Consider the following 11,070-nt stretch of genomic DNA (forward strand, 5'->3'; position numbering starts at 1 on the left):
TGTTGTGGACACACAAGCTAGGGATTAGGTGTCGGTTGCTGATGCTCTATTTGTTAGGGAGTTCATTGATGTATTCCTGGAGGAGTTTCCCGGTATGCCTCCTGAGAGGCAGGTTGAGTTTAGGATCGACCTTGTGCCAGGTACGGCCCCTATTTCTCAGGCGTCGTACCGCTTGGCACTGCCTAAGAAGCAGGAGCTGCTGGACAAGCAGTTCATCTGTCCGAGCAGTTTTCCGTAGGGAGCGTCGATTCTTTTTGTCAAGAAGAAGGATGGTTCACACTGAATGTGCATCGATTATAGGGAGTTGATCAAGTTAATGGTGAAGAATCATTATCCCCTTCCGCGGTTTGATGATATCTTTGATCAGTTGCAGGGAGCATCTTGGTTCTCCAAGATAGATATGAGGTTTGGGTACCATCAGGTCAAGGTGAGGGACAAGGATGTGGAGAACACCGCGTTCTGGACTCATTATGGGTATTATGAATTCATGGTGATACCATTTAGGCTCACCAATGCACCTACAATATTTACAAATTTGATGAATCGGTATGTAGGCTGATGCTTGATTGCTCGTTCATTATGTTTATTGATGATATCTTGGTGTATTCCAAGACCAGAGAGCAGCATGAGGAGCATCTTCATAAGATTCTGGAGGTTTTGAGGCAACAACGACTTTATGTTAAGTTCTTGAAGTGTAATTTCTGGTTACGAGAGGTTCAATTCCTTGGATACCTTGTTAACCAAGATGGGATTTTGTTCGATCCGGCCAAAATCAAGGCAGTGATGCAGTGGGAGGTTCCTAAATCTCCCTTGGATATGTGGAGTTTCTTGGGTTTGGCAGGGTACTACTGAAGATTTATTCAGGATTTCTCCAAGATTGCAGTACCTATCGCCCATTTGACGATGAAGGGGGTGGATTTCCGGTGGGTACCTGAACAACAGTAAGCACTTGAGTCCTTTCAGCAGAGACTTTGCGAGGCTCTAGTTTTGACACTCCCTGAAGGAGTCGAGGATTTTGTGGTTTTCTGTGATGCATCCATCACAGGGTTGGGGGCAGTCCTCATGCAGAGAGGACGAGTGATATGTTATTCTCCACGACAACTAAAGTCACATGAAACAAGATATCCCACGCATGATCTTGAGTTGGGCGCGTTGGTTTTCGCCGTCAATATTTGGAGGCATTACCTCTATGGGGTCAGTTGTACTATCTACACGGATCATAAGAGTTTGAGACATATTATGGATCAGCCGAACCTGAATATGAGGCAATGCAGGTGGCTGGACGTAGTCAAGGATTATGACTACGAGATCCTTTACCATCCGGGTAAATCGAATGTAGTGGCGGACGTCCTAAGCCGTAAGTCGGCTGGATCTTCTGTTCCAGTGTCATTCATGAGGATATCTATGGATTCACCGCTTGTAGGTTTGATTAGGGAGGCTCAAGATGAGGGTGTTTAAGAGGAGAATTGGAAGATAAAGAGGATTAGGGGTGAGATTACTAGATTGGTTCCGGACAGTCGTGGTTTGTTGACCTGTTGTGGTTGGGTTTGGGTTCCTGTGTCTAGTGGGTTCAGACAGATTGTATTAGAGGAGGCTCATAAGTCTCGTTTTCCTATCCACCCAGGTGCCACGTAGATGTATCTGGATCTGAGGTTGAGTTATTGGTGGTCGTGCATGAAGAGAGAGCCTGAAAACAATCTGAATGAATCTCTACTCTGACATCCAGCTCTACAGGTCACCTATTCAACAGATAGAGACCAAGGCTTAACTATAGCTCAAAATACCCTTAAGTTAAACTTGGTCAACCTTAGTCAAAGTCAAATTCAACGGTTAAGGTCCTAAAAGTCAATATCCCTTCCCATCGGAGTACGTCCTGCATACCAAGAGACTACACCCATTGTACTCTGATGTTGACCAAAAAGCAGGGAGCTGGCCGTGTACGCGCAACGTACCTCCAGGTACGCCCAACGTATGCAGCCCAGTCCTAAAACTCCATTAAGAGCTTATTCTATCAAGCCCTTCCATCCAAAACTCATATCCAAGCCCCAAAATGATGTCCTAAGTCATTAAGTTTCCAACTTTATGACTTTACATGGCTATTAAGTTCTTAATGTCCAAAATACTATGTTCTTAACCCAATAAGACCATCTAACACATGCATGGGTTACATACAACACTCAAGATCATAATTTTATATTTCATAATAGCTCCATAATGGATAAAGTTTCCAACTTTATCCATTAGAATGGTCCCAACAAATAAGATCTAGTCTATAAGTCTCAAAGGGACCCAAAAAGTGCATCTTATCAACTTAATCCATTAAGTCCAAGTCTCTAACCTTTAGATCTGAATCAAAATGATTTTTAGATGGATAAAGTTTCCAACCTTATCCATAACAAGGTCACAGACTTTCAAGATATAAACTTTATGGACTTAAAGTGACCAAAAACTCATAACACCCTAAACTAGCTAGATCTAACAATTTCATCATCAAGATTCAAACTTTATGCCTCTAGAAGAAAGATCAAGGTGAACAGAGTTTGGATCTACAAGCTCCAATGCAACCAGCACATCTTCAATGATTTCCTTCTTCTCCAAGGTGCACCAAGAACACTCCAAAACATTGAAAACATCTTCTTTTGCTCACAATGCTCAATCTAGGGTTAGGGTTTCAAGAGAGGGTGTTGGAGAGGTGGAGGCTGAGAATGGAATTGGTTTTGGGAAGTTAAGGAGCTTAAATATGGCTCAAACCACGTAAATAGGGTTTGAGCATTGATCACATACGCCCAACGTATGCAATTTATGCCCAACGTACTCAGGCATACTTAGTACACCCAGCGTACTCAGACATTCTTAGTACGCCCAACGTACTCAATTTATGCTCAGCGTATGCGGCTAACCCAAAAATCATCATAACTTCAAACGGCCATAAGCTCTTTGTTACAACTCCGTTTTCGACATTCTTTATATCCATGGAAAGGTGTAGAAGAGCTCTACAATATTATCTAAATATCTTGAACTAAAAACTTCTCAAACAAAAATCCATATTTCACATAAGAATTCGGCCTATGGCTTTTCTCTTTCTACCTTTTGGCCCAAAACACAATTCAAGGGTAAAATTTCTTAACTATCATTACCTCTTTCTACAAGGACTAAACTCTGCCTCCTTAAGGCCGAAAATGCCACACAATCAACTTCCGGTTTGTGGCTCAGAAATGACAGGAAACAAGATGTTACACTGTCGCTATTGCTTTCCGTAGCTAGTTCCTCGGTAATTTACCGATGGATAACGTCGTTAGTATTCCGTAGTTATTCTGACAGCATTAGTTACCCATGAGCCAATATCTTAAGACCCTTTTTACATCAGCAATTCATCAGTATCATCCTATTCCAACGAAATATTGTTGTCGGTACTTCTCAATTTTCTAGTAGTGAGTAGAAGGTATACGATGTACTCAGTGCTTTAGAATAACATCTAAAAGTCGATCCCTCTCACCGTATCTTTGCAAAAGCATGGAACCTTGGTGGACGACCGAAAACCCATTTTTTTTAACAATTGCACGATTAATAAATTAATCGTTTATTGTCACATTCAACTAAGTTTGATACATATTAATATAGCAATCGAAACTTAATAAAATAATCACTAGTTTTTCTTTTGTTTCTCATAAAAAGTGATTAATACATAAAAAAATTTGTTTTTTATTGGTAAACCAATTAATAACCATTTGTATCATATAAACATATAATACCAATAGTAAGGGTTAGTAGTTTATATTTAAGAATTATAAATTCTAACGCTTAAAGTGTACAATTGATCAGCAAAAGATATATAGAATGGCAAAATAATGGCAAAAAGTATTTAATAAACTACAAAGGTTTTTCATAATTTAAAAGAAACACTGAAAGCTTGCAATGTGATCGAGTTCGTACCCAGATGACACGTGCTCAGGGCAAAACAACGCCCTCTCATGGAATATCCGTGTGATCACAGTCACCGAATCCGTCCCCTGCTTGAGGGACAAAAACTTATGTGCCAACCATTCCCTCTCCACCAAGGGAACGTACTCGTCTCTGAACATGGTGGTGAACCTCTTCCAGGTTACCTCTGAAATCTCTGCAAGAGTGAAGTTCACCGTCACAAACTTCCACTAGTCCTTCGCTCCCAAGCGAAGCTGGTTCAGTGCACATCGAACCCTCAAATGCTCCGGACACGAATAGGTGTAGAAGCATCCATCAATATCAAAAATCCATCTCATCGCAGCAATCGGATCCTGCGTCGCAACAAACTCTGGTGGCTTCGTGTTGCTGAACTCCCGGAACAACATAGAGTCACCCCCCTGAGGTCTAGCAGCAGCCACCGCTGCAGCAGCCGCAGCCTCAGTAACAACTGTGTATCTCTCGTCAAACGTCTCAATCAAAGTGGTCTTGATAGACCCAAACATCTTCGGTATCTCTGCGCGGATAGCCGCAGTCACCTCCTTGTGGATCATCTGATGAAGCTCCTCGTCACTCACGTCGCTGGTCTCTAGTCGGTGGCATGTCGCAACCATGATGTATCTGAAATACAACATAAAAATATTAGAGACTTGCTCGATTGTACTCACACTCGACAACTTAACCCTACTTGTTCCTTAGTACCCTAAGGATTCTTACTTGGACTGCGCACTGATCCGGTGCTTCCAGTAGTACGGGCCCTATACTACCTTCCACACCGCATCAGCATTCATTCCAAGTCCTCCTCCTAGGATCCCAGATCACAAGTACTCTACTTCTCGCTAAGCACCGGCTACCCTTCGGTAGGCCCCTCATAAGCTCCTCACTGCTACCTATTAACTCTCAAACATCTCATAGCAGCAGTAATCTTCTAGGTTAAGGCATCACAGATAAGGCAACTCTAGTCCTAATATGAATATCTAGCCTACTCTAGCATATCATATCATATCTCATAACACATAACGTAAGGGAATTTTAGGAAATCACCGTTCGGGCGCTGACAGATCGTACACACTGCTTCTTTCCGCTTTCTCAAATTCTTTTACTTTTTAGAAAAATTGTTTCTTGTATGAAAGCTTTTTCAAATCCTCAGTTTGAGTTCAGATACGCCCGAAGGTGCATCCGAATCCCTCAAACCAAGGTTCTGATACCAACTTGTAACAACATAAATTTTCAAAACAATTTTTCATTTTTCAAATAACATAAAACTCATTCAATATTCTCAAATTTCATGTTAAACAAATGTCATCATGATAAAAACATATCCCAAGATCATAAAATAAATCTCCTGCCAGTGTGTACGGATCATGTTGGCGCCTTCCCGCGATCATCGCTAGTACCTGAAACACATAACACATAATACTGTAAGCATAAATGCTTAGTGAGTTCCCCAAAATACCACATACAACACATATGCCACTCAAGGCCATAACTCTATGGGATCTTCCGATCCATGTGTCTTAGGGGACTTCCGTCCTAATTCTGGTAGAACTTTCGGCCCTACTCGTATGACCTTCCGGTCCTCATCATCTTGGCCTTCCGATCCATACACTGTTGACCTTCCGGTCCATATCATGGTACTCATAACATATCATAACACATACATATCACATATCACATACTTCGCATAGTATATAATACATTCCGGTCACACATAGCTACCACTCTAGGTAAAATATAGTGAGAAGACTCACCTCGTATAATGTCTAGTAATTCACATGCTCGGTATCCCTTCCCTATGTCCAATAATCACGTAAAGGTCAAATCTTGACACTCATGCAATGCACCCAAGGCTTCTTTTGGTGAAATGACTTCTAAAATGGCATCCTAGGTTCATTTCCTTCATGGAACCACATAAAGCAGGATAGATAATGCTCTTTGGACCTCTAAAGGTCCATATCCAGAGTCTAACACTCAAAGGGACAACATATGCATCAGTTCAAGCCAATAAAAGGGTAGAGAAAACCCTAAATTCAAGGATCTTGTACAAAACAGAAGAAGAGATCGATTTACTACCTCAACAATGAAGACCCAAGCTTGAAAACCAAAGAATCACAATCCCCTTGACCTTCACTTGCTGGAAACACCTTCTTCTTTGCAAAGCCACAACAAAAAGGATCAAAATAGCTTTCTCTCTCACACAACTCGCTCAAGCTCTCTAGGGTTTCTCTCTCTGGACTGGTAGCCGCAAATGAGGGCTATAAGGTCCCTTAAATAGGGCACATGCCTGGAGATTTAGGGTTTCTGACCTCAGCGTGGACTCATCGAGTCCACCCATCGACTCGTCGAGTCCGTTCATTAATCCAGTCAGCAAATCGCGATCCTACTCGACAAGTCTAAACGTCAATTCGTCGAGTCCCTCCTCATAACTCAAAATAAACAAATAAAATATGATACCCGGAAATCCGGATGTTACATATGAAGTTTTTAAAACTTTATTAGAAATTATTTATTAATTATTATTAACCAACTGGAGTGTTTTCTTTTCGGGTGGGACACAAGATAAATGAAACCCTGCATGGATTGCATGGGACATAGCTTTAACAATCAAGCATGCATGTTCTCGATAAAAAAATGACGTTTTGGAGATTCAGCTCGTGTCGCATACGTGGTTTGATGCTATGAGGAAAAACAAGTTCAAAAAATTGGCTTGGTTAAACTGGTGCTGGAACCCACAAGAAGAATCATGAGCTAGATAACTGCGTGTTTGTAATTCACTAATTCTAGTCTTGTTTCTGTTGTTGTTGTTGTCTTTTTAGTTGCTCTTTTCATGTACTAGATCTTTCCAAGCTTCTTGGCTAGTTTTCTTTTTTCATATTTAATGACCGTTCAAAAAAAAAAAAAAAAAAAACTGATCAATTAATAAAATCTTGTAATCGTGATATCCATGGATCCACCAACCCCTACAAAATACCACCTACGTACGGCTCCCAGTAATTGTTTTTAAATTATCAGCTTAGGGACCAAGTCATTTCATTCAGCTATATATATATAACCCCAACACCCCACCCATCAAATGTGTCTCACACTCTCACCTCACCACAATTATCTTTCCTTTTCCCATGTCAATCTTGATTAGAAGAAACCCGAGAAGGAACCCTTGATTAGAAGCAACCCGAAGAAACCCGAAATTAGAAGCAACCCGAAGGAACCCAAAGGTACGGATCTATCTATATGTCTTGAAATTGTATATATATGTGCATATATGTACATGCATGGGCTGGGTTTGGATCTGATTGCTGTTTTAATTTCATTGTAGATCTGATTGCTAGCTGTTTAAATTTTATTATAGATCTGATTGCTGTTTTAGTTTTATTGTGCTATGAACAACTTTTAAATGGTGAGTGAAGGCTTGGAATTCATTTTTTATTTCGAATTACTCTCTAGCTCATATTCTTAATATCAAGTGCGTCGTAGTCTGTACTAGACTTATCTACCGTATGTATATTGTTAGAAGAAAATCAACCAATGGTTTCTGTGTATGTCCTGAATTCTCTCAAATATCTATGTGATTATCTTTGGAATTTTGGTGAAGTTACTTACAAGTGGTTTGTTAAGAGACGAATTCAGTAATCTTGTGTCTTGCTTGTTGCCTTGTTAACATCAAATTACTTGATATCTGATTTTATTTTTTTTTGGAATATATTAAGGAAAGCATATGCTTGTACCAAATTGTAGAGTTTTTGTTTATCAATTTAAATTGTTGCGTGTTCCGGTTTTTCGTGAATTCTGACGTGGGTTTACGTTTTTATGATGCAGGAATTGAACGTTGTTAGCTGAGAAGGGTTGACCATGCTTATTTTTTTTAATCTCTTTTCATTTAACTCAACGCCAAGTTTAATTACAAATCTTTAAATAATTCATGTATCTTTTTTTGTCGTGAATATGTTTGTAATATGTGCATGCTTGTTTGATCTTGCCTTTTAAGAGTAAGGTAAGTTTTGGATCCGAATTGATGGGAAGGTAAATTAATGAACTTCACGTTGTCATGGGCTGTGTGTGCGCAAACGTGTGTGTATGTGTGTGTACTCCTGGAAAAAAAAAAAAAAAATAAACTGTTTTATTATCTAACACAATCATTTGGCATATGTTTTGGTAGAATTTGTGATCAGCAATATTCAGTAATCAAATCAAGATGACGACATCAACAAGTGTGTTTCAAATCACACCATTCGAGAACTGTGATGAATGCATAAGCAAGGTCAGAAGGGCAGTTCGTCAAATTGGTGGTCTCAAATTGATTGGAATGGACCCCGAGAAAGGTATACTCATCATCTCATCAAAGCGCCATGAACCTGAAACAATCAGGGCTGCACTTGAGCCAAATTTTCAAAATAAATCTATTATTTTGTTACAAAATAAGCATTCGTCTGGAGTGAATGTGAATCGTGATGAAGCTGGGCGTAGTACTGTTGATTTTAGAGATATGACGGGAATGTTGATGACGTTACCTGAAGCTGGAAGAGTGCGAAGAGTGGAGTGCAGACAAGATGTTTTGAGGGTCGACTACTATGAGAAACCATCGATGATCTCCAACGTTGCAGCAGCAGACGTTTCGGATTTTGTACAAGTGTCAGTGCCACCAACGTCTACCAAGCCATCGGCTCCACCGATCTCTACGCCGTATAATGGGTATCCTGTCAATGGGTGGCCCTATGCTGATCACTATACCACTCCTCAGAAAGATGATTATCCAGATTGCGCTTGCACCATCATGTGATCAATGACCAGCTGATCATTCAGTTTTGTATGTCTTCTTGTATTTTGATTGATCTTGGACTCAATTTAATTTTCTTCAAGTTTTGCTGTTTCATTGTATCTTTGTACGTCGTTGTAGGGTACTGTGTGTGTGTGAAACTTGTGAGCCATTTTGGGGATGTTAGGCCACTTAAGTCTTAACCCCCAGGGAACCAATAAATCTTATCTTTTGGTACACTATTTCTATATTGATTTCTAATTTCCATTCAAATAACTACTATTTCTATACACTCTTTCATGCCATATAATGACATTCACCACACCCCCTCAGCACTACAAAAAATATGTCACCACACCCACTCAACATTTGTCATTTAGTGCGTACAAAAATGTCACTAAAAACTCAAAAAAATGACACTAAAGGCTTCTTAGATATTGTGCGGACACATAATAACTGACACTAGAAACGCTCCCACTAAAACCCTCTACTTTTTGTTTTTGCCGCTGCAAATTTTTAGGCTTTCGTGACACTTTATTATTTGTCACGAGAAAAGAAAACTTTTTCTTCGCACATATTTTGTGCCACTAATGCTCATTTGATTGAAGAGTTTATGCTATTTTTAATTACATGTTTTAAAATTTTAGTGGTATTTTTTATTCGTCATAATACAAAAAATTATTGTGGCACATTTTGAGCGTGTAAATACACATAAGATTCAAAAACATTTCAAAAATAAATAAACCGTTATAATTGTGATTTGTGAGGTTTAATTTCAAAATTTTGAAGGCAAGTGAAAGTGGGTATAAACGAGCCTCCACACGAAACAAAAATGAATTAATCAATAGAGACCCAACATTCTTAACTCTGTAACATGGTTGTAACATGGTTGGGTCAAGTTCAGTAAGACCCTTATTTACTTCTCTGTCTTCTACAATGTACTCCTATTATACCAACTTTCGTCAATAAAAAGTCAACAAATTCAATACATACAAAAAATCAATCATAATTAATAATATATAACAATTTTGAGTTCTTGCTTGGCAAGAATGTGATAGTGGCTTTCATTGATTCGTTGTCCACATATTCTAGCTATAAAGAAACCATACTACAATCCCACCAAAACAATTGCTAACACTGTAATTATAGAATTTGAAACTAAATAATCAATATAAAGCCTAAATATTAATTTTCCCAAAATATAAAACAAACAAAGAGATAGATTTGAAGTTATCAGCCATTGTATAAAACCCATATGGGTGCACTTCATATCCAAACATGTCTTTGAGTTCATCTCCATAAAATTTGTTCACCAACACACCTAAAAATGCCACAATTTGCTCAAAGTGTCCAAACAAAATTGTTATATTATCATCGCAAATGATCAAGAAAATAAAATTTAACAATATAGTAGATAAAATAAATGAGTTGCATAATGCATACCAGTTGAAAAATAACCAAAATGAAGACTTTTAAATGTAGTATAAATACTATTCTACATTCTGTGCAATGAGAGAAAGCAAACCCTTCTTGCAACAATTGTAGATACACATCAACAATTATACATCAATAGAATCAAGTTATTGATATAAAATATTTTAGAACTTACCCTGGTTAACCTCCAATTGTCTAGACATGACATGTGGACATATTTATGAGTGTTTCTTCAATAACACGGTGCAATCAAATATTCTCCTGTGAATTAGTTAAAGAGGATATGAATCTTCTTAATCACATGAATTACATCCATAAAATTGTTTACAACACAACTCGAAAGCTTAATGAAGAAGACAAAGTTACAGACCTTCTGTATCAAGGCATATCGGTACTATGGTTGGTCTGAAGTAACCATATTAGTAGTTCATTGGCATCAGAACTTTCTGAATCTTCAACAACTATAGAACAATCATTGGTACCTTCAGTTCTTATTTCAAATGTAGATGAATGGTTGTCAACTCCCTCATCACTTCTAGATTCATTTAAGATGGTTTCGGTTTTTTGAAGAGCCTTCTCTGAGATTGTCATTTGACATTAATTGCATCTTGAGAAACTTGGAATTAAGGAGAGAAGATGTGATCATGTCTTCACTTTTCTTGTCTCTCACGAGTTTTCCTTCACCTCGTTACCCTGCTTCTTTTGTTTTTCATGATCATATCTTCACTTTTCTTCTCTCATGTTTTTCCTAATGTAACAAAACCAAGTTACTTTGATATCTAATAACACAAATCTTGATTACTTATAATTAAAAATAAGGATTTGAAACTTCAATCAAAAATATTTACCTCCAACGCATTCCAAATTGTCTCACCAATTTGATTAAGGGGATAAGATGTGACTCTATCCAAACCCCCTACATCTCTAATCTTGGAGCACCCTCC

The 11,070-nt window shown here is 38.5% G+C and overlaps 1 long non-coding RNA gene and 1 pseudogene across 1 annotated transcript; one reads left to right on the top strand and one right to left on the bottom strand.

Moving 5' to 3' along the window:
* Positions 1–7,016: 7,016 nt before the first annotated feature.
* Positions 7,017–7,863, top strand: LOC145032949 (uncharacterized). The gene is made up of 2 exons (XR_013677241.1): positions 7,017–7,154; positions 7,756–7,863. It is a non-coding gene; the product is annotated as an uncharacterized LOC145032949 (long non-coding RNA).
* Positions 7,864–9,533: 1,670 nt separating this feature from the next.
* Positions 9,534–10,717, bottom strand: LOC145030424 (uncharacterized; annotated as a pseudogene).
* Between the last annotated feature and the right edge of the window lie 353 nt (positions 10,718–11,070).

This window comes from Lactuca saligna, chromosome 2 (genome assembly GCF_052625555.1).
Source record: "Lactuca saligna cultivar CGN05327 chromosome 2, ASM5262555v1, whole genome shotgun sequence".
In the NCBI taxonomy this organism is placed as follows: domain Eukaryota; kingdom Viridiplantae; phylum Streptophyta; class Magnoliopsida; order Asterales; family Asteraceae; genus Lactuca; species Lactuca saligna.